This window comes from Salmo salar, unplaced genomic scaffold (genome assembly GCF_965601325.2).
Source record: "Salmo salar unplaced genomic scaffold, fSalSal1 ptg000221l, whole genome shotgun sequence".
Classification (NCBI taxonomy): domain Eukaryota; kingdom Metazoa; phylum Chordata; class Actinopteri; order Salmoniformes; family Salmonidae; genus Salmo; species Salmo salar.
In genome coordinates, this window is record NW_027675333.1 from 1365039 (window position 1) to 1392500 (window position 27462).

Genomic DNA, 27462 nt, shown 5'->3' on the forward strand with positions numbered 1-27462 from the left:
CAGACAGGCCAATACCTGTAAGGAATCTTCTCAGGTTTTTGCCTGCCATATGAGTTCTGTTATACTCACAGACACCATTCAAACAGTTTTAGAAACTTTGGAGTGTTTTCTATCCAAAGCCAATAATTATATGCATATTCTAGTTTCTGGGCAGTAGTAATAACCAGATTAAATCGGTACGTTTTTTATCCGGCCGTGTAAATACTGCCCCCTAGCCCTAACAGGTTAACATCTAGCTCAGTACTGGCGTTTCCCAGATATGATCGCCCCTTTACCCAGACAGTAGACTGTAGGGAGGGGTTCATGACATCAGTACTGACCCAGAGACACGGGAGAAAAAATAGGCCTATTGCTTACTATTCCTCCCGATTAGATGAAGTAGCCCTAGCCATGCCACTATGTTTGCAGTCTGTGGTGGCAGCAGCTCAGGCAGTTGAGGACTCGGCATCTGTTGTGCTCTATCATGATTTGACTTTAAAAGTTCCTCATGCCGTATCCATACTGTTGTTAGAACATAAGATGGCTTACATGTCACCAGCTAGACATTTGTCTCGTATGATAATTCTTTTGAACATGCCTAATTTGACAATAGGATGTTGTACTACTCTGAACCCCTCAACATTAGTTCCTATTGCAACAGATGGCAGCCCACATGATTGTGTAACAGAAACTGAGAAAGTTGTCCTACCAAGACCCGATTTGACTTATCTAGCTTTACCTGATGGGGAACTGACTATGTTTGTAGATGGATCATCAAGAAAGAACAATGATGGCACTAATGCGACGGGATATGCTATAGTTACAGACACAGAGGTCTTGGAAGCAGAGCCGTTACCGAGAAACTATTCAGAACAATAAGCAGAAATAGTAGCACTTACCAGTGCGTGTCAGTTAGGGACAGGAAAACGTATTACTATTTACACAGACAGTGCCTATGCATTTAACACAGTACACATATTTGCAGCCCAATGGAGAAACAGGGGAATGGTAACCACTTCTGGGAAACCTATTACACACACTCAGTTGATTTTGAATCTATTAGATGCTGTATTTTGCCAGAAAAGTTAGCTATTTGTAAATGTGAGGCCCACATTAGAGGGACAGATAGTGTCAGTAACAACAACAGAAAAGCAGATGCGGAAACGAAAAAGGCAGGTCTTAAACCGCAGCCGTCGACACAGCAGTTCTTAAAAGAGGAAGTAAACATAGACAAAGCTATATTAAAATTGTCAGTCTAGAGCACAAGTGAAAGGGATTTCGAAAAGGGAGAAGTTAAGAGCAATTTATATAAGGACGGTATTTGGTATCATGATAAGTTACCAATACTACCTAAGTCATTGTTTCGAGATGCGGCAAGATTGACACATGGGCAGAGCCATGTGTCAACAGGGGGGATAGTAGAGCAGGTTCGGAAACACTTTGTGGCCTATTGGATGACGAACTACTTAAAAAAATTTTTTTATAATAGATAAGTATATTAAATGGGAAGAAGCGGTCCCAACTTACTGGGTGGACACGATTAGGGTAGTTGGTTTACTAGGATCTATCTCTTTAAATAATGGATTACATTTTAGCTGATCAGGTAAACCATATAGAATGCCAGAGTTAGAGAGGCCAGAACAGGTAGACATAGAAGTTGAAGATATACTAACAGAACACATGGTTAACCAAATCCGTATGTCCGAGACTTTGTGTCCAACAGGTGAATTACAGGAGAAGATGATTCACTCAATCCAACCAGGAGACTGGGTGTGGATCCAGTCCCTGAGGAGAAAAGAACTGGAAGTAGCCATGGTGGGAGGGCCCATACCAAGTGTTCCTGGTAATAGCCTTTGCGGTGAGAATAGCTGAAAGAGCTACCTGGGTTCATATCACACATTGCGGGAGGGTAAGACACACTGACACTGTCGAACAATCACAGAGTTAGGAGAAGAACCGAATACCAATAAGGTTCAGGGGTTACCTCTCTAACCTGTTGGGGCTCGGGGGCAGTATTGAGACATTTTGAAAAAAATATGTGCCCATTTTTAACTGCCTCCTACACCAACTCAGAAGCTAGGATATGCATATTATTAACACATTCGGATAGAAAACACTCTGAATTTTCTAAAACAGTTTGAATGGTGTCTGTAAGTATAACAAAACTCATATTGCAGGCAAAAACCTGTGAAAAATAGATCCAAAAAAATGTGAATTTTGTGACTGTACTATTTAGTGTCATTGTTTTATAGATACCATAGTGAGAAAGGATTCATTTCGCAACACCTACGGCTTCCACTAGATGTCAACGATCTTTGTAAAGTTGTTTGAAGCGTCTATGATAAACAGAGAGCAAATTAGAATCCAAGGAAGTTGACATGTCATCACTTCATTTTTTTGCGCCTGCGCATAAATCTGAGAAACGGGAGTTTGTCATCATTTTTTATCTAGACATAGGATAGGTTGTGTGAAAATATTACTGATGTTTAACGTTAAAAATGGACCAAAAGATTAATGCTAAACAACATTTGACATGTTTGAACGAACATAAATAGATTATTTACTAGGTTTTTTTAGCTTTTCGGCGTGATTTTACCAGCCCCACACCACGTTTTGTGGGAGCATAATGAACGCTAAGTACTTGGTGTTATTTGGACATAAATTATGAACTTTGTCAAAAGAAACCACATTTGTTCCGGACCTGGAATGCCTTCCGGACCTGGGATCCTGCCTTCTGATGGAGATAATCAAAGGTAAGGGGGTATTTACAATGTTATTATCGATTTTAGATGATGCTAACTGTATAGCATAGCCTGTTGTTCTTAGCATAGCACCCCGTTTATTGCAAAATGTGATTTCCCAGTAAAGTTATTTTGAGATTTGGCCATTCGGTAGCAATTACGAGATGATAATATATTATTCTTTGAATGACAATATTATAATTTACCAATGTTTTCGATTAGTAATTTTGTTATGTTCACCGGAAGCATTTCAGAGAAGAAAAAAATCTGAATTTGACGCTACTGTAAAATGCTGTTTTTGGATATAAATATGAACTTGATGGAACAAAAAATGCATGTATTGTATAACATAATGTCCTAGGAGTGTCATCTGATGGAGATTGACAAAAGTTAGTGCATAATTCAAGCTGGTTTCTGCTTTTGGTGATGCCTGACCTTGAATTGAAAATGGATGTTTGTACTTTTGTGGCTATGTACTGTCCTAACATAATCTAACTTTATGCTTTTGCCGTAAAGCCTCTTTGAAAATCGAACAATGTGGTTAGATTAAGGAGATGTTTATCATTTAAATTGTGTAAAATAGTTGATTGTTTGAGAAATTGAAATTATTAGATTTTTGATGTTTTGAATTTCCAGCCTTGTTAGCAATCCCGGCTCGGGGTTCATTGCTAACCTGTAGCCCCAACAGGCTAATGAAGATTCCCTAACCCGCCCGATCCTCACTGTGTGCGTTCATAGAAGTGAAAGTGTGGGTTGGCCTCTAGCCAGTGATATATTCTCCGGGAGGGGGTGGGGCTTTACACGGTGTACTGGTCAGTCTGAGCTGTCTGATTGTGGGAGCCATATTCCTAATACACCATGAACCACTCGAGAAGTCAGAAAGTGGTAACTTGACCCATAGTGTAGAAGATGAGGAGTTTTTATGGCCTAGGTACAAAAGGTCACTCGATCTGGATAAAAAGGAAGTGAGAGTAGAGTTAGGGAAGGATGTCTCAATAGAGTTCTATGCAGACCAAATGGGGTCCCTAACCTCCTGGCAGTCTAGGACTCGGACTTCATGGGGAAGATATCTGTGTAGATCCCGGTGTAACTCATGGAATCATAGCTCACACAGAGAGAGAAGGCTATGTCAATCCACACACCCAATATAGAAACAGATGGAGTATAGTGAAGGCCAGGGTTTTTGACTGCAATCCAGAGCAAGGGAAGTATTGCTTGAAGATAGGAATGACCATTAAAAGCATAAAGAAAGAGGATTTAGGGTTATGGTATGTTGGCCTTGACCAGACCATTGTCGACACTGCGGTACCATTCCGAGTAGTAGAGGTTAGGACAGGAGATAGTTCTACCGCCAGCCAGAATACCAGTAGTACCCCTGATAAAACGTACATTACCCGTGTAGTCATCCAGAGCCAAGGACCGGTGAGGATAGTTCAGACGAAAGATCTTAAGGAAGTGATTGAGGTGGAGACTTGGTTTGGGGATTCCAACCTATGGCTGGAATGGATTCAGTATACAGCTAGATCAGTAGCTAAAGAAGAAGGTTATGCCTGCGCAACAGCCAAACTTCAGTTGACAACCATCCCCTTTCTACTCGATGGAATTAATTTTCCAAGGGGAATGGCCTGTATGGTAAAGCTGTTCATGAAGGCAAGGAAGCCAGACAGTTGCACTGATCTGCATTATCTGTATCCTATGTGCCCATTAGATCCAGACTTCCCCTTTTCACAGTCGCAGGAGGAGACTATTATTGTGTGGCTCGACACAACACACACGGATGGAACATAGGGGAAGTAAGAACATGCAATAGGACAGAGAATGTTACAACTGACGAGACAATGAGGGACCTGACTGGGTGGTTGAGTTCCGAGGACTTTAGTATGATAAAAAGGCCGAGAGCGGATGTCTGGTGGTTGTGTGGAGGTATGGAGTTGTGGCCAAACCTGCCTGCAAATTGGACTGGTATTTGTGCATTGGTACAGTTAGGCATGCCCTTCACCCTTATACAACACAAAGACCTAGTGCCAGGTGAAAGAGAGGGGAGGAGTCCTCTGTCAGGGTCCTTTGACGATAGAATATACATTGATAGCATTGGGGTTCCAAGGGGGGTGCCTGATGAATTTAAAGCTAGGAATCAGATATGGGCTGGATTGGAATCAAGTCTCTTTTGGTGGTCGACTCTCAATAAAAATATGGATTGGATAAATTACATTTATTATAACCAACAGCGTTTCATCAGCTATACCAGAGAGGCAATTCAAGGGTTAGCAGAACAGACAGTTGCGACCACTTTGATGGTATTGCAGAATAGAATAGCTTTGGATATGCTTCTGGCTGAAAAGGGTGGTGTGTGTGTGTGATGTTCGGATCTGAATGCTGTACTTTCATCCCCGAGAACACAGCTCCAGATGGATCAGTGACCAAGGCCCTGGCCGGTCTAAACAATTTAGCTCAGGAGTTAGCAGACAATTCCGGGGTGGACACGGCACTCACGGGATGTTTGATAGTACGTTCGGAAAATGGAAAAAGGTTGTAATCACTGTGTTGTGGGCTGCTTTCACCTGTATGACTGTGTTGATATTATGTGGTTGTTGTTTGGTCCCTTGTGCGAGAGGTCTCATTTCCAGGGCTCTGGAGAGATCGATGACGGAGCAGATGGTGAGATACGGACCGATTCCAAGTTCAGACCAGTGGGATGACAAATACCTACCGCCGAGCCTGGTGGAGGATTCATTCAATTATGAGGAGCCCATGTTTAGGAAGACTGTTTCTCTAAATGAAGGTCATAGCAAAAATCCTAATCCTGACTGGACATAGGCTTAGAACAGTCATTGATAAGTATGTAATGAAAATACATGTATTCGTTTTCTTTGATCTAGTTTGATTTTGTGTGACATTTCTGAATCCAATAAAAATAGATGTGTTATAGTGTATGTGAAATATTTAGCCAATAGGGTGGATTGTAATGGGAATAATATGATTAAACCTCTTGACGGGCTCGTCCCGTATGCGGGACGGACATCCAGCGAAAAAATCCTATCGCCATTAGCACAACGATTTTTTTATTTTTTCAAATATAGGACTATGTTATATCATTTTATTGATACACCTCTCCTGAATCGAACCACGTTGTCCGATTTCAAAAAGGCTTTACAGCAAAAGCAAAACATTAGATTATGTTAGAGGAGTATATCGTAAAAGTAGCCACATAGCCATTTTCCGACCAACCACATGCATCACAAATAACCAAAAAACAGCTAAATGCAGCACTAACCTTTGACAATCTTCATCAGATGACACTCCTAGGACATCATGTTACACAATACATGCATTATTTTGTTCGATAAAGTTCATATTTATATATAAAAACAGCATTTTATATCGGCGCGTAACGTTGACTAACTATTTTCCCTCAAATGCATCCGGTGAAACAGCGCTACAATTTACTAAATTACTATTCGAAAACATTTTAAAAATGTAATATTGTCATTCTAAGATTTATAGATGAATATCTCTTGAAAGCACATGTAATGCCAGATTTAAAAATAACTTTACTGGGTAATCACACTTTGCGATAAAAGGGGATGCGATACTCAGAAAATAGGCTACCGTTACAGGTCAGCGCCATCTTGGAACAATCGCATATCAAATCTAGTCTTGTATACTATTGTTAATAATCCCTTACCTTTGATTATCTTCATCAGAAAGCACTTCTAGGAATTCCAGGTCCACAACAAATGTATTTTCGTTCGAAAAAGTTTATCCTTTATGTTCCAATAGCTTGTTCTTGTTAGCGCGTTCTGAAGGCTGCACCAAAAGTACCGTCGAAAAAAATGCATTTTTTTTTAATTTAGGTTTGTTCAAACATGTCAAACGTTGTATATCATAAATCTTTAGGGCCTTTTTCAACCTGAGCTCCAATATGATTCAAGGGGGATGATTGCATTGTCTTTCAAAACGTTTTGGGGAGGGTAGCCAGGGGAGCCGGCGTCATAATGGTGATGGCCCTCTCCGTGTGACCACGTTCCACAGCGTGTCATTCAGTCAGTTTTCACAGTAGAAGGCTCAAATCACTTTGGAAAGACTGGGGACATCTAGTGGAAGCAATAGGAAGTGCTCAATGAACAATTGCTCACTGTGTGAATTACAGGCAAAGTGGTGAAGTTGAGTCCGCAATTCAGAAATCCACATCCTGTTACGATCGGTCTCGGGGTTTTGACTGCCATATGAGTTCTGTTATACTCACAGAAACCATTCAAACAGTTTTAGAAACTTTAGGGTGTTTTCTATCCACAAGTATTAATTATATGCATGTCCTAGCTTCTGAGTTTGAGTAGGAGGCCGTTTAAAATGGGCACGGATTATTTTCAAAAATCGCTGTAGCGCCCCCTATCCTAGGTGACCGTCAAGAGGTTAAAGGTTTGACTAAATGCTTTCACCCTGAAAAGGTATAACCGAGTGATTATAAGATGAATGTACTAATGTGTGTGTGTCGGAAAAGTTGAAGCTTAATGATTTAGCAATGTAAGCAACCAGACAGCAGACAACTTGTGACCACTGTGAAACTGATAACAGGAAGAAGGTCTCCCCAACCAGGGAGGGGAGAAACCTTTAGGCTTGCAGTAGATTATGTAACATGGGGCAGGATATGATAAGCAATGTATGAGATGGAGAAGACTTGTAAATAAGCATTGACAGTGTTAAAGAAGAGGATGGGCATTTGTAAGGGGTATGACATATGGTATGACCAAATGTCAGGTATAAAAGGCTGTGTACATTGTATGATATTCAGAGCTCTCGTAAATAAACATTCTGACCAATTGTAGGCTGGCTCTCCATCTGCTTCATCCAACCAGAATCTTACACCCTCTGGGGGGCAGACTGAGTAGTTTAATTGAAGTTCGGTTTATGAACATTGGGAACAGAATTCCCATGACAATTTGGTCCTTCGAGCCGGATTCCAACATCTGTCCCTGTCTTCCTAAGGTAACACGCCGAACACCGTGTACGGGCGGGTCATTGACTCGTAAATTGTCCTGTCCCCTGAAATTGGGGTTCCATATCAGGCCGGTAAATATCTAAGGTCGACAGGGACGGTGACGGAATCGAACCTACATTGCTTTTCCCAGCCTACAAGACAAAGGTCAGTAAATCTTTATTTACGCGGATTTGGGGGAATAATACCTATGATTGCATGTAGTGGATAAGGGAGTTAGTGTAGTCTAGGTGTTAAACGCCGAAATATCCATTGGGGCATACTAACCTGGTGACCTGTCTTTAGAATATTGTGTGGAGAACCCTGATATAGGTAGTATTCTATGCAATTGGAAGAGAGGAATTGGGTGTAGAGCCATCCTAGGCAAGGTGTGGGGGGGTACGTAATGACCCTAGGTATCTGTGGCCACTACCAATGTAAACTATCTAATGTTGAGACCTAAAGGTTAACCTGTTGGGTCTAGGGGGCAGCATTTGCACGTCTGGATAAAAAAAATGTACCCGATTTAATCTGGTTACTAATCCTACCCAGTAACTAGAATATGCATATACTTATTATATATGGATAGAAAACACTCTAAAGTTTCTAAAACTGTTTGAATGGTGTCTGTGAGTATAACAGAACTCATTTGGCAGGCAAAACCCTGAGACATTTTCTGACAGGAAGTGGATACCTGATGTGTTGTATTGACTTTAAACCTATCCCATTGAAAAACACAGGGGCTTAGGAATATTTTGGCACTTCCTATTGCTTCCACTAGATGTCACCAGCCTTTACAAAGTGTTTTGAGTCTTCTGGAGGGAGATCTGACCGAACAAGAGCCATGGAACGATGATGTCCCATTAGACACCTGGCGCGCGAGTTCATGTTGGGTACCCTCGTTCCAATACGTTATAAAAGAGTATGCATTCGTCCACCTTGAATATTATTCATGTTCTGGTTAAAAAAGGCCCTAATGATTTATGCTATACAACGTTTGACATGTTTGAACGAACGGAAATATATTTTTTCCCCTCGTTCATGACGAGAAGTCCGGCTGGCTTGCATCATGTGCTAACGAGACGGAGATTTTTGGACATAAATGATGAGCTTTTTTGAACAAAACTACATTCGTTATGGACCTGTGATACCTGGAAGTGACATCTGATGAAGAGAATCAAAGGTAATAGATTATTTACATAGTATTTTCGATTTTAGATCTCCCCAACATGACGTCTAGTCTGTATCGCAACGCGTATTTTCCTGGGCGCAGTGCTCAGATTATTGCAAAGTGTGATTTCCCAGTAAGGTTATTTTTAAATCTGGCAAGTTGATTGAGTTCAAGAGATGTAAATCTATAATTCTTTAAATGACAATATAATATTTTACCAATGTTTTCTCATTTTAATTATTTAATTTGTGACGCTGACTTGACTGCCGGTTATTGGAGGGAAACGATTTCCTCAACATCAATGCCATAGTAAAACGCTGTTTTTGGATATAAATATGAACTTGATAGAACTAAAAATGCATGCATTGTCTAACATAATGTCCTAGGAGTGTCATCTGAAGGAGATTGTAAAAGGTTAGTGCATCATTTTAGCTGGTTTTATGGTTTTGGTGACCCTGTCTTTGACTTGACAAAACATTACACACAACTCTTGTAAATGTACTGTCCTAACATACTCTAAATTTATGCTTTCGCCGTAAAACCTTTTTGAAATCGTAAAACGTGGTTAGATTAAGGAGATGTTTATCTTTCAAATGGTGTAAAATAGTTGTATTTTTGAAAAATTTGAATTTTGACATTTATTTGGATTCAAATTTGCCGCTCTTGAAATGCACCTGCTGTTGATGGAGTGCACCACGGGTGGCACGCTAGCGTCCCACCTAGCCCCAAGAGGTTAAACTGGTCGATAAACATTGGGCAAGCTAATGCGCTTAGATCTAAAGGATAACTGATCTAGAGTATATTAGTGGGGAGGGGAGTCGAGATCTAACAGGGCGCAAAAATTGGTCTGACTATTCTATGGAAGGTGGAAGCACACACACATAGATTGTGAGAAGTGAAAAGCACATACACAGAGATCGTGTGCATAGAGTGTGAGCACCCACACAGAGAGGAGTGATAAACACATAGATTGTGATACACATAGAAGGTTTAACCTGTTAGGGCTAGGGGGCAGTATTGACACGGCTGGATAAAAAACGTACCCGATTTAATCTGTTTAGTACTCCTGCCCAGAAACTAGAATATGCATATAATTATTGGCTTTGGATAGAAAACACTCCAAAGTTTCTAAAACTGTTTGAATGATGTCTGTGAGTATAACAGAACTCAAATGGCAGGTCAAAACCTGAGAGATTCCTTTACAGGAAGTGGCCTGTCTGACCATTTATTGTCTTTCTTTGACATCTCATTCAATTACAAAGGATCTCTGCGGTAACGTGACACTTCCCACGGCTCCAATAGGCTCTCAGAGCCCGGGAAAAACCTGAATGTCGTCATTCCAGCCCCAGGCTGAAACACATTATCGCCTTTCTCAAGTGGCCGATCAAGGGACTGTGGGCTTAGGCGCGTGCACTGGCCGCCCCCGTCTTTGTGATTTTTCCTCTGTTTCCCGAAAAGGAGATTCCCGCTAACCACACTGTCCGATTTCAAAACGGCTTTACAGCGAAAGCAAAACATTAGATTATGTCAGCAGAGTACCAAGCCAGAAATAATCAGACACCCATTTTACAAGCTAGCATATAATGTCACAAAAACCCAGAAGACAGCTAAATGCAGCACTAACCTTTAATGATCTTCATCAGATGACACACCTAGGACATTATGTTATACAATACATGCATGTTTTGTTCAATCAAGTTCATATTTATATCAAAAAACAGCTTTTTACATTAGCATGTGACGTTCAGAACTAGCATACCCCCCGCAAACTTCCGGGGAATTTGCTAACAATTTACTAAATTACTCACGATAAACGTTCACAAAAAGCATAACAATTATTTTAAGAATTATAGATACAGAACTCCTCTATGCACTCGATATGTCCGATTTTAAAATAGCTTTTTGGTGAAAGCACATTTTGCAATATTCTAAGTACATAGCCCAGCCATCACGGGCTAGCTATTTAGACACCCGGCAAGTTTAGCCTTCACCAAAATCAGATTTACTATTATAAAAGTTTGATTACCTTTTGTTGTCTTCGTCAGAATGCACTCCCAGGACTGCTACTTCAATAACAAATGTTGGTTTGGTCCAAAATAATCCATCGTTATATCCAAATAGCGGCGTTTTGTTCGTGCGTTCAAGACACTATCTGAAATGGTAAATCAGGGTCGCTCGCATGGCGCAATTCGTGAAAAAAAAAATCTAAATATTCCATTACCGTACTTCGAAGCATGTCAACCGCTGTTTAAAATCTATTTTTATGCAATTTATCTCGTAAAAAAGCGATAATATACCGACCGGGAATCTCCTTTTCGGCAATCAGAGGAAAAAACACAAAGACGGGGGCGGCCAGGGCACGCGCCTAAGCCCACAGTCCCTTGATCGGCCACTTGAGAAAGGCGATAATGTGTTTCAGCCTGGGGCTGGGATGACAACATTCATGTTTTTCCCGGGCTCTGAGCGCCCATGGAAGACGTAGGAAGTGTCACGTTAGAGCAGAGATCCTTTGTAAAAGATAGAGATGGCAAAGAAGTTCAAGAAATGGTCAGACAGGCCACTTCCTGTAAAGAAATCTCTCAGGTTTTGACCTGCCATTTGAGTCCTGTTATACTCACAGACACCATTCAAACAGTTTTAGAAACTTTGGAGTGTTTTCTATCCAAAGTCAATAATTATATGCATATTCTAGTTACTGGGCAGGAGTAGTAACCAGATTAAATCGGGTACGTTTTTTATCCAGCCGTGAAAATACTGTCCCCTAGCCATAACAGGTTAAAAGAGGAAGTAAACATAGACAAAGCTAAATTAAAATTGTCAGTCTAGAGCACCAGTGAAAGGGATTTCGAAATGGGAGAAGTTAGGAGCAATTTATATAAGGACGGTATTTGGTATCATGATAAGTTACCAATACTACCTAAGTCATTGTTTAGAGATGCGGCAAGATTGACACATGGGCAGAGCCATGTGTCAACAGGGGGATAGTAGTGCAGGTTCGGAAACACTTTGTGGCCTATTGGATAAGGAACTACTTAAAAAAAAAAAAATTTATAATAGATAAGTATATTAAATGGGAAGAAACGGTCCCAACGTACTGGGTGGACACGATTAGGGTAGTTGGTTTACTAGGATCTATCTCTTTAAATAATGGATTACATTTTAGCTGATCAGGTAAACCATATAGAATGCCAGAGTTAGGGAGGCCAGAACAGGTAGACATAGAAGTTGAAGATATACTAACAGAACACATGGTTAACCAAACCCGTATGTCCGAGACTTTGTGTCCAACAGGTGAATTACAGGAGAAGATGATTCACTCAATCCAACCAGGAGACTGGGTGTGGATCCAGTCCCTGAGGAGAAAAGAACTGGAAGCAGCCACGGTGGGAGGGCCCATACCAAGTGTTCCTGGTAATAGCCTTCGCGGTGAGAATAGCTGAAAGAGCTACCTGGGTTCATATCACACATTGCGGGAGGGTAAGACACACTGACACTGTCGAACAATCACAGAGTCAGGAGAAGAACCGAATACCAACAAGGTTCGGGGGTTACCTCTCTAACGAAGATTCCCTAACCCGCCCGATCCTCACTGTGTGCATTCATAGAAGTGAAAGCGTGGATTGGCCTCTAGCCAGTGATATATTCTCCGGGAGGGGGTGGGGCTTTACAGGGGTACTGGTCAGTCTGAGCTGTCTGATTGTAGGAGCCATATTCCTAATACACCATGAACCACTCGAGAAGTCAGAAAGTTGTAACTTGACCCATAGTGTAGAAGATGAGGAGTTTATATGGCCTAGGTACAAAAGGTCACTCGATCTGGATAAAAAGGAAGTGAGATTAGAGTTAGGGAAGGATGTCTCAATAGAGTTCTATGCAGACCAAATGGGGTCCCTAACCTCCAGGCAGTCTAGGACTCGGACTTCATGGGGAAGATATCTGTGTAGATCCCGGTGTAACTCATGGAATCATAGCTCACACAGAGAGAGAAGGCTATGTCAATCCACACACCCAATATAGAAACAGATGGAATATAGTGAAGGCCAGGGTTTTTGACTGCAATCCAGAGCAAGGGAAGTATTGCTTGAAGATAGGAATGACCATTAAAAGCATAAAGAAAGAGGATTTAGGATTATGGTATGTTGGCCTTGACCAGACCATTGTCGACACTGCGGTACCATTCCGAGTAGTAGAGGTTAGGACAGGAGATAGTTCTACCGCCAGCCAGAATACCAGTAGTACCCCTGATAAAATGGACATTACCCGTGTAGTCATCCAGAGCCAAGGACCGGTGAGAATAGTTCAGACGAAAGATCTTAAGGAAGTGATTGAGGTGGAGACTTGGTTTGGGGATTCCAACCTATGGCTGGAATGGATTCAGTATACAGCTAGATCAGTAGCTAAAGAAGAAGGTTATGCCTGCGCAACAGCCAAACTTCAGTTGACAACCATCCCCTTTCTACTCGATGGAATTAATTTACCAAGGGGAATGGCCTGTATGGTAAAGCTGTTCATGAAGGGAAGGAAGCCAGACAGTTGCACTGATCTGCATTATCTGTATCCAATGTGCCCATTAGATCCAGACTTCCCCCTTTCACAGTCGCAGGAGGAGACTATTATTGTGTGGTTGCCCTTCACCCTTATACAACACAAAGACCTAGTTTGATCTAGTTTGATTTTGTGTGACATTTCTGAATCCAATAAAAATAGATGTGTTATAGTGTATGTGAAATATTTAGCCAATAGGGTGGATTGTAATGGAAATAATATGATTAAAGGTTTGACTAAATGATTTCACCCTGAAAAGGTATAACCGAGTGATTATAAGATGAATGTGTGTGTGTGTCGGAAAAGTTGGAGCTTAATGATTTAGCAATGCAAGCAACCAGACAGCAGACAACTGTCTGGTTGATTATGTAACATGGGGCAATATGATAAGCAATGTATGAGATGGAGAAGACTTGTAAATTAGCATTGACTGTGTTAACCTCTCTGGGCTAGGCGGGATGAAATCGTCCCACCTACGCAACAGCCAGTTGAATCCTGTGGCGCGATTTTCAAAACCTTTGAAATGCTATTACTTCAATTTCTCAAACATATGACTATTTTACAGCTATTTAAAGACAAGACTCTTGTTAATCTAACCACACTGTCCGATTTCAAAAAGGCTTTACATCGAAAGCAAAACATTAGATTATGTCAGCAGAGTACCAAGCCAGAAATAATCAGACACCCATTTTTCAAGCTAGCATATAATGTCACAAAAACCCAGAAGACAGCTAAATGCAGCACTAACCTTTGATGATCTTCATCAGATGACAACCCTAGGACATTATGTTATACAATACATGCATGTTTTGTTCAATCAAGTTCATATTTATATCAAAAAACAGCTTTTTACATTAGCATGTGACGTTCAGAACTAGCATACCCCCCGCAAACTTCCGGGGAATTCGCTAACAATTTACTAAATTACTCACGATAAACCTTCACAAAAAGCATAACAATTATTTTAAGAATTATAGATACAGAACTCCTCTGTGCACTCGATATGTCCGATATTAAAATAGCTTTTTGGTGAAAGCACATTTTGCAATATTCTAAGTACATAGCCCAGCCATCACGGGCTAGCTATTTAGACACCCGGCAAGTTTAGCACTCACCAATATCAGATTTACAATTATTAAACTTTGATTACCTTTTGTTGTCTTCGTCAGAATGCACTCCCAGGACTGCTACTTCAATAACAAATGTTGGTTTGGTCCAAAATAATCCATCGTTATATCCGAATAGCGGCGTTTTGTTCGTGTGTCCCAGACACTATCTGAAATGGTAAATCAGGGTCGTGCGCATGGCGCAATTCGTGACAAAAAAAATCTAAATATTCCATTACCGTACTTCGAAGCATGTCAACCGCTGTTTAAAATCCATTTTTATGCCATTTTTCTCGTAAAAAAGCGATAATATTCCGACCGGGAATGTCCATTTAGCTAAACAGAGGAAAGAAAACACAGCTTTCGGTCGACGCGGCCACGAGCCTGAGTCTCACAGTACTGTAACCAGCCACTAACCAAACGCGCTACTTTTTTTCAGTCAGAGCCTGCAAAGCCACGATTCAGCGTTTTGCCGCCTTCTGAGAACCTATGGCAGCCGTAGGAAGTGTCACGGGACAGCTAAGATCCTCACTCTTCAATAAACAGAGACAAGAAGAACGACACCTTGTCAGACAGGCCACTTCCTGCATGAAATCTTCTCAGGTTTTTGCCTGCCATATGAGTTCTGTTATACTCACAGACACCATTCAAACAGTTTTAGAAACTTTAGGGTGTTTTCTATCCAAAGCCAATAATTATATGCATATTCTAGTTACTGGGCAGGAGTAGTAACCAGATTAAATCGGGTACGTTTTTAATCCAGCCGTGTCAATACTGCCCCCTATCCATAAAAGGTTAAAGAAGAGGAGGGGCATTTGTAAGGGGTATGACATATGGTATGACCAAATGTCATGTATAAAAGGCTGTGTACATTGTATGATATTCAGAGCTCTCGTAAATAATCATTCTGACCAATTGTAGGCTGGCTCTCCGTCTGCTTCATTCAACCAGAATCTTACACCCTCTGGGGGGCAGACTGAGTAGTTTAATTGAAGTTCAGTTTATGAACATTGGGAACAGAATTCCCATGACAGAAGGTAGAAACTAGGGCCTGTAGGACCTGCCTTGTTGATAGTGTTGTTAAGAAGGTAGAGCAGGGCTTTATTATGGACAGACTTCTCCCATTCTTAGCTACTGTCGTATCAATATGTTTTGACCATGGCAGTTTACAATCCAGGGTTACTCCAAGCAGTTTAGTCACCTCAACTTGCTCAATTTCCACATTATTCATTACAAGATGAACAGGTGAGCAGTACGCGTCTATGAAATGAGAGCATGAACAGTGTGAGGACCGTTAAAACGTCTTAGGGCTAGGGGGCAGTTTTCGGAAGTTCGGAGAGTCTGGCGAGCCCAAAGTAAAATGCCTGTTACTCAGGCCCAGAAGCTATGCATAGAATTGGTAGATTTGGAAAGAAAACACTGACGTTTCCAAAATTGTTAAAATAATGTCTGTGAGTATAACAGAACTGATATGGCAGGCGAAAACCCGAAGAAAATCCGACCAAAAAATAAATAAATAAAATCACAGGCTCATAGTTTGTAAAGCTATTGAAAACTCCTATGTCTGTCACCCAGATTGCAATTCATAATAGCTTCCACTAGATGTCAGCAGTATTTATTCAAGGTTTTGAGGCTTCTATTTTGAAAAATAAATAAATATTTACACTTTCAGTGAGCTGACTGCTTGGGTCACATCAGTGTTTTTGCGCGCGATGGAGAGCGTGCACACTTGCGAATTTGTCATTCCTATTGAACACAGTACTTTCCGTATGAAATATTATAGTTTATTTACATTTTAGACAACCTGAGGATGATATAGACACGTTATTTGACTTGTTTGGACGAAATTTACTGGTAGCTTTTAGAACTTCTTTGTCTGCATGTTGAAGGAGTGGATTTCTGAAGTCATGGCGCCTGCTAAACAGACTATTTTGGGATATAAAAGAAGGACTTTATCGAACAAAACGACCATTCATTGTGTAGCTGGGACCCTTGGGATTGCAAACAGAGGAAGATCTTCAAAGGTAAGTGATTTATTTTATCGCTATTTGGGATTCTGTGACGCCTGTGCTTGTTTGGAAAATATGTTGTTGTGGGGTGCTGTCCTCAGATAATCGAAAGCTATGCTTTCACCGTAAAGCCTTTTTGAAATCTGACAAAGCAGTTCGTTTGCCAAGATTCTAAGCTTTTAAATGATGTATGACACTTGTATTTTCGTGAATGTTTAATATATTTCTATTTTGAATTTGGTGATCTGCAATTTCACCAGATGTTGTCGTAGGTGTTTCGCTAGCAGTCCGCGAGCTCTAAGAGTCATTAAAACCATGTGCCCTGATTTAGTTAAAACTTGTATTTTCATGAATGTTTAATATTCAGATTTCTGTAATTTTGAATTTGGCGCTCTGCAATTTCTCTGGATGTTGTCGTAGGTGTTTCGCTAGCAGTCCGCGAGCCCTAAGAGTTATTAAAACCATGTGCCCTGATTTAGTTAAAACTGGTTCCATCAGAGCCCTTACAAAACATTTTACAACTGATTCATCACTGTCATACCTTATAGGGTCCAGAGTTTTCCTGGTTAGGTCAACAGATAAGGACAAACTCTGAGCCCAGGGCAAAAAAATTGCCCCCCCCCATTCTGGGACCTATGGTTGCCACCAGTCTGCTTGCTGTTCTCAGTTATCGTCAGGTACTGTATGTGGATGATCAGGGCTTTATTCAGAAAAAGTTTCTTGGGCTACTTTGATTTGCCAAGTGGGCGAGATGTGAAGTCCGTGTTTATCTTCATGGACAAACTTGTTGTTCTAACCTACGATGGCTCAGCTTCAAGGGAACGTATCTGCTATTTGTATTTCCAGCTAAGTCCCCTCCTGTTCCATGGTTTAACAAGCGATGACCACTCCACTACCATTGTCAACTAACTCCTCACATGAACTGGAAGCCACGTCTCATGTGGCCCACTCATCCACTGGCACATTGAATGTTTCCTCTCCAAGCACGGTGAGGGAACCCCTGTTAATTTTCTCTCATTACTTTATGTAGAGTCAATCACAAACACAATCACATTATTACACATCTATGATTTTACTCCTTGATTGGACTAACTCATTCTTAGCTCTTTTGTCTCACTGTGTAGTGTTTTTGTGTTATTGTCTTCCCAGTCAAATCCTGCCCTGCACTGGTCAAGCCTCTGAACACCTCAACTCATGCCTCATACCCTCATTCAATCACTGCTGTGATCCCTTCCCAAAATGGTGTAAGTAGCCCTCTCATTCCTATTCCCCATAATATTGTACTATAAGTGTCTTTATTAAATGCTTTAGGTTAAAATAATTACTCTTTGACGATTTTTGAAACACATTTTTGACATCTCTGTGCGTTCTGCTCCTATACTGTGGGTCTCCCATCCTCCTCAACAACAGACATGTCTAATAACGTGTAATACAATTCATCATTAATAATTCTGCAAGTTTTCTGTGTTCAGAAGCCTGATTCTACTCACTGTGGTAGTATGGAAGTGTTGAGCTGTATTATTTGGCCTGTGGTCCTGTTGTCCCCAGTCCCAGTGGTGAAGATAATGTCTTAATTGAGCTTCTTGTCTGTGACTGAGATACGTAATCTGCACATTTACTAAAACGTCAGCTCTCATCTCTCCCAATGTTCTCAATGTCAAACGATGAAGGCCGGGTAGTTTTTTTTCATGATTGCAACACAGGTCATTTTAGTTGGTTGGCCCTCGCTACATATTCGTCGCCAGACCCACTGGCTCCAGGTCATCTACAAGTCTATGCTAGGTAAAGCTCCGCCTTATCTCAGCTCACTGGTCACGATAACAACACCCACCCATAGCACGCGCTCCAGCAGGTACATCTCACTGGTCATCCCCAAAGCCAACACCTCCTTTGGCTTTGAATTGCAAAAATCGCTGAAGCCGGAGACTTATATTTCCCTCACTAACTTTAAACATCAGCTATCTGAGCAGCTAACCGATCGCTGCAGCAGTACATAGTCCATCTGTAAATAGCCCACCCAATCTACCTACCTCATCCCCATACTGTTTTTATTTACTTTACTGCTCTTTTGCACACCAGTATCACTACTTACACATCATCATCTGCTCATCTATCACTCCAGTGTTAATCTGATAAATTATGATTACTTTGCTACTACGGCCTTTTTATTGCCTTACCCCCTCACGCCATTTGCACACACTGTATATAGACTTTCTTTTTTATATTGTGTCATTGACTGTACGCTTGTTTATTCCAGGTAACTCTGTGTTGGTGTTTCGGTCGCACTGCTTTGCTTTATTCTTGGCCAGGCCGCAGTTGTAAATGAGAACTTATTCTAAACTGGCCTACCTGGTTAAATAAAGGTGAAATAATAAAAATAAAAAGATCCTATATCATAATGAATTAGATTACATGGAGAGGGGGGACCTGATCCTAGATCATAATGAATCAGATTACATGGAGAGGGGGAACCTGATCCTAGATCATAATGAATCAGATTACATGGAGAGGGGGGACCTGATCCTAGATCATAATGAATCAGATTACATGGAGAGGAGGGAACTGATGCTAAATCATAATGAATCAGATTACATGGAGAGGGGGGACCTGATCCTAGATCATAATGAATCAGATTACATGGAGAGGGGGGACCTGATCCTAGATCAGAATGAATCAGATTACATGGAGAGGAGGGACCTGATCCTAGATCATAATGAATCAGATTACATGGACGGGGGGGACCTGATCCTAGATCATAATGAATCAGATTACATGGAGAGGGGGGGACCTGATCCTAGATCATAATGAATCAGATTACATGGAGAGGGGGGGACCTGATCCTAGATCATAATGAATCAGATTACATGGAGAGGGGGGACCTGATCCTAGATCATAGTGAATCAGATTACATGGAGAGGGGGTACCTGATCCTAGATCATAATGAATCAGATTACATGGAGAGGGGGGACCTGATCCTAGATCATAATGAATCAGATTACATGGAGAGGAGGGGGGACCTGATCCTCGATCATAATGAATCAGATTACATGGAGAGGGGGGACCTGATTCTATATCATAATAAATCAGATTACATGGAGAGGGGGGGACCTGTTCCTAGATCTTAATGAATCAGATTACATGGAGAGGGGGGACCTGATCCTAGATCATAATGAATCAGATTACATGGAGAGGGGCGACCTGATCTTAGATTATAATGAATCAGATTACATGGAGAGGTGGGACCTGATCCTAGATCATAATGAATCAGATTACATGGAGAGGAGGACCTGATCCTAGATCATAATGAATCAGATTACATGGAGAGGAGGGACCTGATCCTATATCATAATGAGTCAGATTACATGGAGAGGAGGGACCTGATCCTAGATCATAATGAATCAGATTACGTGGAGAGGGGGACCTGATCCTAGATCATAATGAATCAGATTACATGGAGAGGGGGGACCTGATCCTAGATGATAATGAATCAGATTACATGGAGAGGGGGACCTGATCCTAGATCATAATGAATCAGATTACATGGAGAGGGGGGACCTGATCCTAGATCATAATGAATCAGATTACATGGAGAGGAGGGGGGACCTGATCCTTGATCATAATGAATCAGATTACATGGAAAGGGGGGACCTGTTCCTAGATCTTAATAAATCAGATTACATGCTGAGGGGGGGACCTGATCCTAGATCATAATGAATCAGATTACGTGGAGAGGGGCGACCTGACCTTAGATTATAATGAATCAGATTACATGGAGAGGTGGGACCTGATCCTAGATCATAATGAATCAGATTACATGGAGAGGGGGGACCTGATCCTAGATCATAATGAATCAGATTACATGGAGAGGGGGGACCTGATCCTATATCATAATGAATCAGATTACATGGAGAGCCGGATATATATAATATACCCTACTATTTTTTTATATTTAATATGCCATAAACTATTGTTTTTTTTAACAGTTTCATTAGTTCATTGTAATTAACTTAATCATTATGACACACCCCTCTCTATTGTCATTGGTTGCACTAATTGCACTGTTTGTCTACATAACCTGGTTCAAGTATTGATGACATCACCCTGAAGAAGGCACAGTGATGCTGAAATGTTGGTAAATACCCAATAAATTACTGGGAGTTTATATATGGAGTGTGGGATTCTCTTTATTTTGATAGTTTATAACTCTTATGTATGTGCCATCTTTTTGTGTTTTCCAGGCAGCCTGGGAAAGAACTGAAAAAACTCACTAAAGAGTCAAGACAGAGACACCAGAAAGACCCAAGAAGACTTGGACGCAGCATCAGAGGACAGAGAGGGATGTTCAGAACTCACTCAGTCTGGTCAGTTGGTGAGGGTAGACTTGGAGGCTGCTTACCTGACATGGAGGAAGTCCCCCCTCCTCTCCCCTACCTTCCCTATACCCCCTCCTCTCCCCTACCTTCCCTATACCCTCTCCTCTCCCCTACCTTCCCTATGCCCCCTCCTCTCCCCTACCTTCCCTATACCCCCTCCTCTCCCCTACCTTCCCTATACCCCCTCCTCTCCCCTACCTTCCCTATACCCCCCTCCTCTCCCCTACCTTCCCTATACCCCCCTCCTCTCCCCTACCTTCCCTATACCCCCCTCCTCTCCCCTACCTTCCCTATACCCCCCTCCTCTCCCCTACCTTCCCTATACCCCCCTCCTCTCCCCTACCTTCCCTATACACCCCTCCTCTCCCCTACCTTCCCTATACCCCCCTCCTCTCCCCTACCTTCCCTATACCCCCTCCTCTCCCCTACCTTCCCTATACCCCCTCCTCTCCCCTACCTTCCCTATACCCCCCTCCCTCCCCTACCTTCCCTATATCCCCCCTCCTCTCCCTTACCTTCCCTATACCCCCCTCCTCTCCCCTACCTTCCCTATACCCCCCTCCTCTCCCCTACCTTCCCTATACCCCCTCCTCTCCCCTACCTTCCCTATACCCCCCTCCTCTCCCTTACCTTCCCTATACCCCCTCCTCTCTCCTACCTTCCCTATACCCCCCTCCTCTCCCCTACCTTCCCTATACCCCCTACCTTCCCTATACCCCCTCCCCCCATATTATGTTGGACCATCATGTTTATTTGTTTGAATCTTGTCTTTGTTTGTGATCAGGTTAGAAGAGAATGACTCCTCAACCCAAGAGGCCCTGGAGCAGCTGTGATCAGGTTAGAAGAGAATGACTCCTCAACCCAAGAGGTCCTGGAGCAGCTGTGATCAGGTTAGAAGAGAATGACTCCTCAACCCAAGAGGCCCTGGAGCAGCTGTGAGAAAGCATCAGTGTGGAAACATTTGGGGAAATTTAAAGAAGGTTTCCTGGAAAAGAGGATTTTCTGTTACGTAAAGGGTCAGAGCCACTGAGTGGACAAAATATTAAGGATACCTTCCTAATATTGAGTTACGCCTGGTCAGTTTGTCATGGAAAGAAATGTGTCCTTAATGTTTTGTGTAAATTACATAATAATTATACATTTATGGATTGTTTTATGTAGCCTATTGTTTTCTCTTTATTCAACCTGCCATCTACCCACCTGGGGACTGAGGGTTATGAGAGAACCCCCACATCACTAGCTTCTCTTTATTCAACCTGCCATCTACCCACCTGGGGACTGAGGGTTATGAGAGAACCCCCACATCACTAGCTTCTCTTTATTCAACCTGCCATCTACCCACCTGGGGACTGAGGGTTATGAGAGAACCCCCACATCACTAGCTTCTCTTTATTTAACCTGCCATCTACCCACCTGGGGACTGAGGGTTATGAGAGAACCCCCACATCACTAGCTTCTCTTTATTCAACCTGCCATCTACCCACCTGGGGACTGAGGGTTATGAGAGAACCCCCACATAACTAGCTTGGAGGCAGGTTGGCATTTATTGTCATGAATATTGTTCTGGAGGCAGGTTGGCATTTATTGTCATGAATCTTGTTCTGGAGGCAGGTTGGCATTTATTGTCATGAATCTTGTTCTGGAGGCAGGTTGGCATTTATTGTCATGAATCTTGCCCTGGAGGCAGGTTGGCATTTATTGTCATGAATCTTGCCCTGGAGGCAGTTCAGCAAATTATTCCCTAGCTGGCACAGGCACGAAGTAATACAATCAGATTTTAATCCTAACCTCAACCCTAACCACACTGCTAATCCTTCCCTTAAATTAAGACCATAAAACAACATTATTTTCCACAGCCAATTCTGACTTTGCAGCTGACATATCTAGAGGAAATCGCACAGTTCTGCCTCCAGGTCAAGATTCATGACAAACGTCAACATGAGACAGGGAGAAGCAATGTAAAATCAATAACGAAATTGTTTCCAGTATTAACCTGTTAGGGCTAGGGGGCAGTATTTGCACGGCTGGATAAAAAAAATGTACCCGATTTAATCTGGTTACTAATCCTACCCAGTAACTAGAATATATTCATATACTTATTATATATGGATAGAAAACACTCTAAAGTTTCTAAAACTGTTTGAATGGTGTCTGTGAGTATAACAGAACTCATTTGGCAGGCAAAACCCTGAGACATTTTCTGACAGGAAGTGGATACCTGATGTGTTGTATTACCTTTATATATTACCTTTAAACCTATCCCATTGAAAAACACAGGGGCTGAGGAATATTTTGGCACTTCCTATTGCTTCCACTAGATGTCACCAGCCTTTACAAAGTGTTTTGAGTCTTCTGGAGGGAGATCTGACCGAACAAGAGCCATGGAACGATGATGTCCCATTAGACACCTGGCGCGCGAGTTCATGTTGGGTACCCTCGTTCCAATACGTTATAAAAGAGTATGCATTCGTCCACCTTGAATATTATTCATGTTCTGGTTAAAAAAGGCCCTAATGATTTATGCTATACAACGTTTGACATGTTTGAACGAACGTAAATATATTTTTTCCCCTCGTTCATGACGAGAAGTCCGGCTGGCTTAGATCATGTGCTAACAAGACGGAGATTTTTGGACATAAATGATGAGCTTTTTTGAACAAAACTACATTCGTTATGGACCTGTGATACCTGGAAGTGACATCTGATGAAGAGAATCAAAGGTAATGGATTATTTACATAGTATTTTCGATTTTAGATCTCCCCAACATGACGTCTAGTCTGTATCGCAACGCGTATTTTTCTGGGCGCAGTGCTCAGATTATTGCAAAGTGTGATTTCCCAGTAAGGTTATTTTTAAATCTGGCAAGTTGATTGCGTTCAAGAGATGTAAATCTATAATTCTTTAAATGACAATATAATATTTTACCAATGTTTTCTAATTTTAATTATTTAATTTGCGGTGTTGACTTGACTGCCGGTTATTGGAGAGAAACGATTTCCTCAACATCAATGCCATAGTAAAACGCTGTTTTTGGATATAAATATGAACTTGATAGAACTAAAAATGCATGCATTGTCTAACATAATGTCCTAGGAGTGTCATCTGATGGAGATTGTAAAAGGTTAGTGCATCATTTTAGCTGGTTTTATGGTTTTGGTGACCCTGTTTTTGAATTGACAAAACATTACACACAACTCTTGTAAATGTACTGTCCTAACATACTCTAAATTTATGCTTTCGCCGTAAAACCTTTTTGAAATCGTAAAACGTGGTTAGATTAAGGAGATGTTTATCTTTCAAAGGGTGTAAAATAGTTGTATGTTTGAAAAATTTGAATTTTGACATTTATTTGGATTCAAATTTGCCGCTCTTGAAATGCACCTGCTGTTGATGGAGTGCACCACGGGTGGGACGCTTGCGTCCCACCTAGCCCATAGAGGTTAAGAACTGCTGTGTCGACGGCTGCGGTTTAAGACCTGCCTTTTTCGTTTCCGCATCTGCTTTTCTGTTGTTGTTACTGACACTATCTGTCCCTCATAGAGGTTAACATGCTTTTTCTTGTTTCAAGTATGTTTTATTATGAAAAGTACAATATATTCATGTATACTTGTACAACTATGGAGCGTATGTCCACATATAATTGTACAATTTGTTTTTCCAACATAAAAGACAAGAAATGATCACATTGGTATTTTAACAGTGTTATTGTAAGAGTTTAAATGTTTAAACAGAGGATACATCTAAAACAGGAGAAAACAAGTGCAGTATGTTGTGAGAATGTTACTTTAACGTCGACTCATAACGTCACACTATAACTTCATGGGAGTGTTGTGGAAAGACTGCATGTTGTTTTGGGTGGATTGAGTGACGTCTTCATCAACATTTTGCAGAATATTCCGGTAATATTTTCACCTCTTGTCGGCAGCAGACATTCATAAGGAGTTCCAGTAGTTTATTTGCCATTTGCAGGTATTAAAAGTAATACATACATTGTAATTCCTTGTTGGATCTCTCTCACATACAGGACAGTACATACCAGAGGAGGCTGCTGAGGGGAGGACGGCTCATAATAATGTCTGGAACAGAGTGAATGAAATGGAGCACATGGAAACCACGTGTTTGATACCATTCCACTTATTCCACTCCAGCCATTACAAGCCTGTCCTCCCTAAATAAGGTGCCACCAACCTCCTGTGGTACAAACACAAACAGTAAAATATATCATAAAAAATGCAAAGTGGTAAAAGAACAGAAAATATTAACAGCCTGTCACGTGTGAGTGTCCAGTGTGTGTTTGTCCATTGTGTGTGTGTCCAGTGTGTGTGTGTGTGTCCAGTGAGTGTGTGTGTGTGTTTGTTTCAGTGTGTGTGTGTGTGTTCAGAGTGTGTCCAGTGTGTGCGTGTTCAGTGTGTGTGTGTCCAGTGTGTGTGTGTGTTTCAGTGTGTGTGTGTGTTCAGTGTGTGTGTGTGTGTTCAGAGTGTGTGTGTGTCCAGTGTGTGTGTGTGTGTGTGTGTCCAGTGTGTGTGTGTGTGTGTGTATGTATGTGTCCAGTGTGTGTGTGTGTCCAGTGTGTGTGTGTGTGTGTTTGTGTGTGTGTGTGTCCAGTGTGTGTGTGTGTGTCCAGTGTGTGTGTGTGTGTTCAGTGTGTGTGTGTGTGTGTGTGTGTGTGTTCAGTGTGTGTGTGTGTGTGTGTGTGTGTCCAGTGTGTGAGTGTGTGTGTGTGTCCAGTGTGTGAGTGTGTGTGTGTCCAGTGTGTGAGTGTGTGTGTGTCCAGTGTCTGTGTTCAGTGTGTGTGTGTTGAGTGTGTGTGTGTGTGTGTGTTCAGTGTGTGTCCAGTTTGTATCCAGTGTGTGTGTGTCCAGTGTGTGTGTGTGTGTGTCCAGAATGTGTGTGTGTGTCCAGTGTGTGTGTCCATTTTGTTTCCAGTGTGTGTGTGTCCTGTGTGTTTGTGTGTGTCTAGTGTGTGTGTGTCCAGTGTGTGTGTGTGTCCAGTGTGTGTGTGTGTGTGTGTGTGTGTGTGTGTGTGTGTGTGTGTCCAGTGTGTGTGTGTGTGTGTGTCCAGTGTGTGTGTGTGTCTGTGTCCAGTGTGTGTGTGTGTATGTGTCCAGTGTGTGTATGTGTCCAGTGTGTGTGTGTGTGTGTGTGTGTGTGTGTGTGTCCAGTTATTATTTCAGGGACACTGAGTCACCAACATCATAAACCCTAAACCCTGGATAGAGGGGCTCAGTGAATGTGGAGGTGAATGTGATCAGGTGGGTCAGTGTGTCAGAGGAGGCTCTATAGAAGGACAGAGTGCCGGCTGACCAGTCCAGATACACTCCTACTCTGTGGGAGCTGGAGAAGGGGACGTCTATGGTAGAGGAGTTATTATTATACCAGGCAATGTAACTGTTGTCATAGCAGAACAGACTCCAGGACTTGTCATTGTATCCAAGCCAACAGTCATCAACCCCTCCTCTCCTGTTGATTCCTTTATATGTCACTCCTATACCAGCTCTCCCACTCCACTCTACCTCCCAGTAACAGCGCCCAGTCAGACCCTCTCTACACAGCACCTGTCTCCAGCCCTCAAATCTCTCTGGGTGATCAGGATACGGCTGCTCCTCTCTCCTACATGTCACCTTTCTGTTCTCCTCAGACAGAGAGAGGCGTCTGTTTACTGTGTTTAGGTCCAGTGTGAGATCACAGACATCTGATGGATGAAACCAGACACAATATTAGAAATCATCATCATTCACAATAGAATATTAACTCACTTTTCACTAATTCATTTAATGTAGATGTTTCTAGGTATCAAAAGGAGAGGTTAAGGTAACTTGAGACTTGTTGAATGATCATATGTTATACTGTATGGTAATATAAAACACAGTTATTCACAATAATTACACACACACACACACACACACACACACACACACACACATCAACTCTTTGTAAACGTTGGTGTCCCTGATTTCTGCTTCTGTAGAACTACAGATGATATTTAATATGACCAAGTCAGTAATGATGGAGGTCTTTGACTTAACCTGAATTAAGACTTATTCTTAGTCATATTCTTCACAGCAGTCAACACTCACATTTTCTAAGTCCAGGTTTCATTCTGTTCTCTCCACCATGTTCCACACTGTAGCGGTAAGCAGAAAAACAGACAGTCATTGAGGGATACACCTGAACTCTCACACACACACACACCTACACACACACACACACACACACACTCACACACACTGGTCAAGCGTTGGTAAGAGCGTTTTCAGTGTTTGTGTCCAGTGTGTGTGTGAGCAGTGTGTGTGTGTGTGTGTGTCCTGTGTGTGTGTCCTGTGTGTGTGTGTCCTGTGTGTGTGTGTTGTGTGTCCTGTGTGTGTGTGTGTGTCCTGTGTGTGTGTCCTGTGTGTGTGTGTGTGTCCTGTGTGTGTGTCCTGTGTGTGTGTCTGTGTCCTGTGTGTGTGTGTGTCCTGTGTCCTGTGTGTGTGTGTGTGTGTGTGTCCTGTGTGTGTGTGTGTGTCCTGTGTGTGTGTGTGTCCTGTGTGTGTGTGTGTCCTGTGTGTGTGTGTGTGTGTCC

The 27462-nt window shown here is 41.9% G+C and overlaps 1 protein-coding gene and 1 long non-coding RNA gene across 2 annotated transcripts in view; one reads left to right on the forward strand and one right to left on the reverse strand.

Moving 5' to 3' along the window:
* Positions 1-27462, reverse strand: part of LOC145850252 (tripartite motif-containing protein 16-like) — a 698685-nt gene that overhangs the window by 211523 nt on the left and 459700 nt on the right. The gene's annotated exons all lie outside the window — the stretch shown is intronic.
* Positions 17702-20940, forward strand: LOC145867161 (uncharacterized). The gene is made up of 3 exons (XR_014383251.1): positions 17702-17770; positions 20612-20658; positions 20765-20940. It is a non-coding gene; the product is annotated as an uncharacterized LOC145867161 (long non-coding RNA).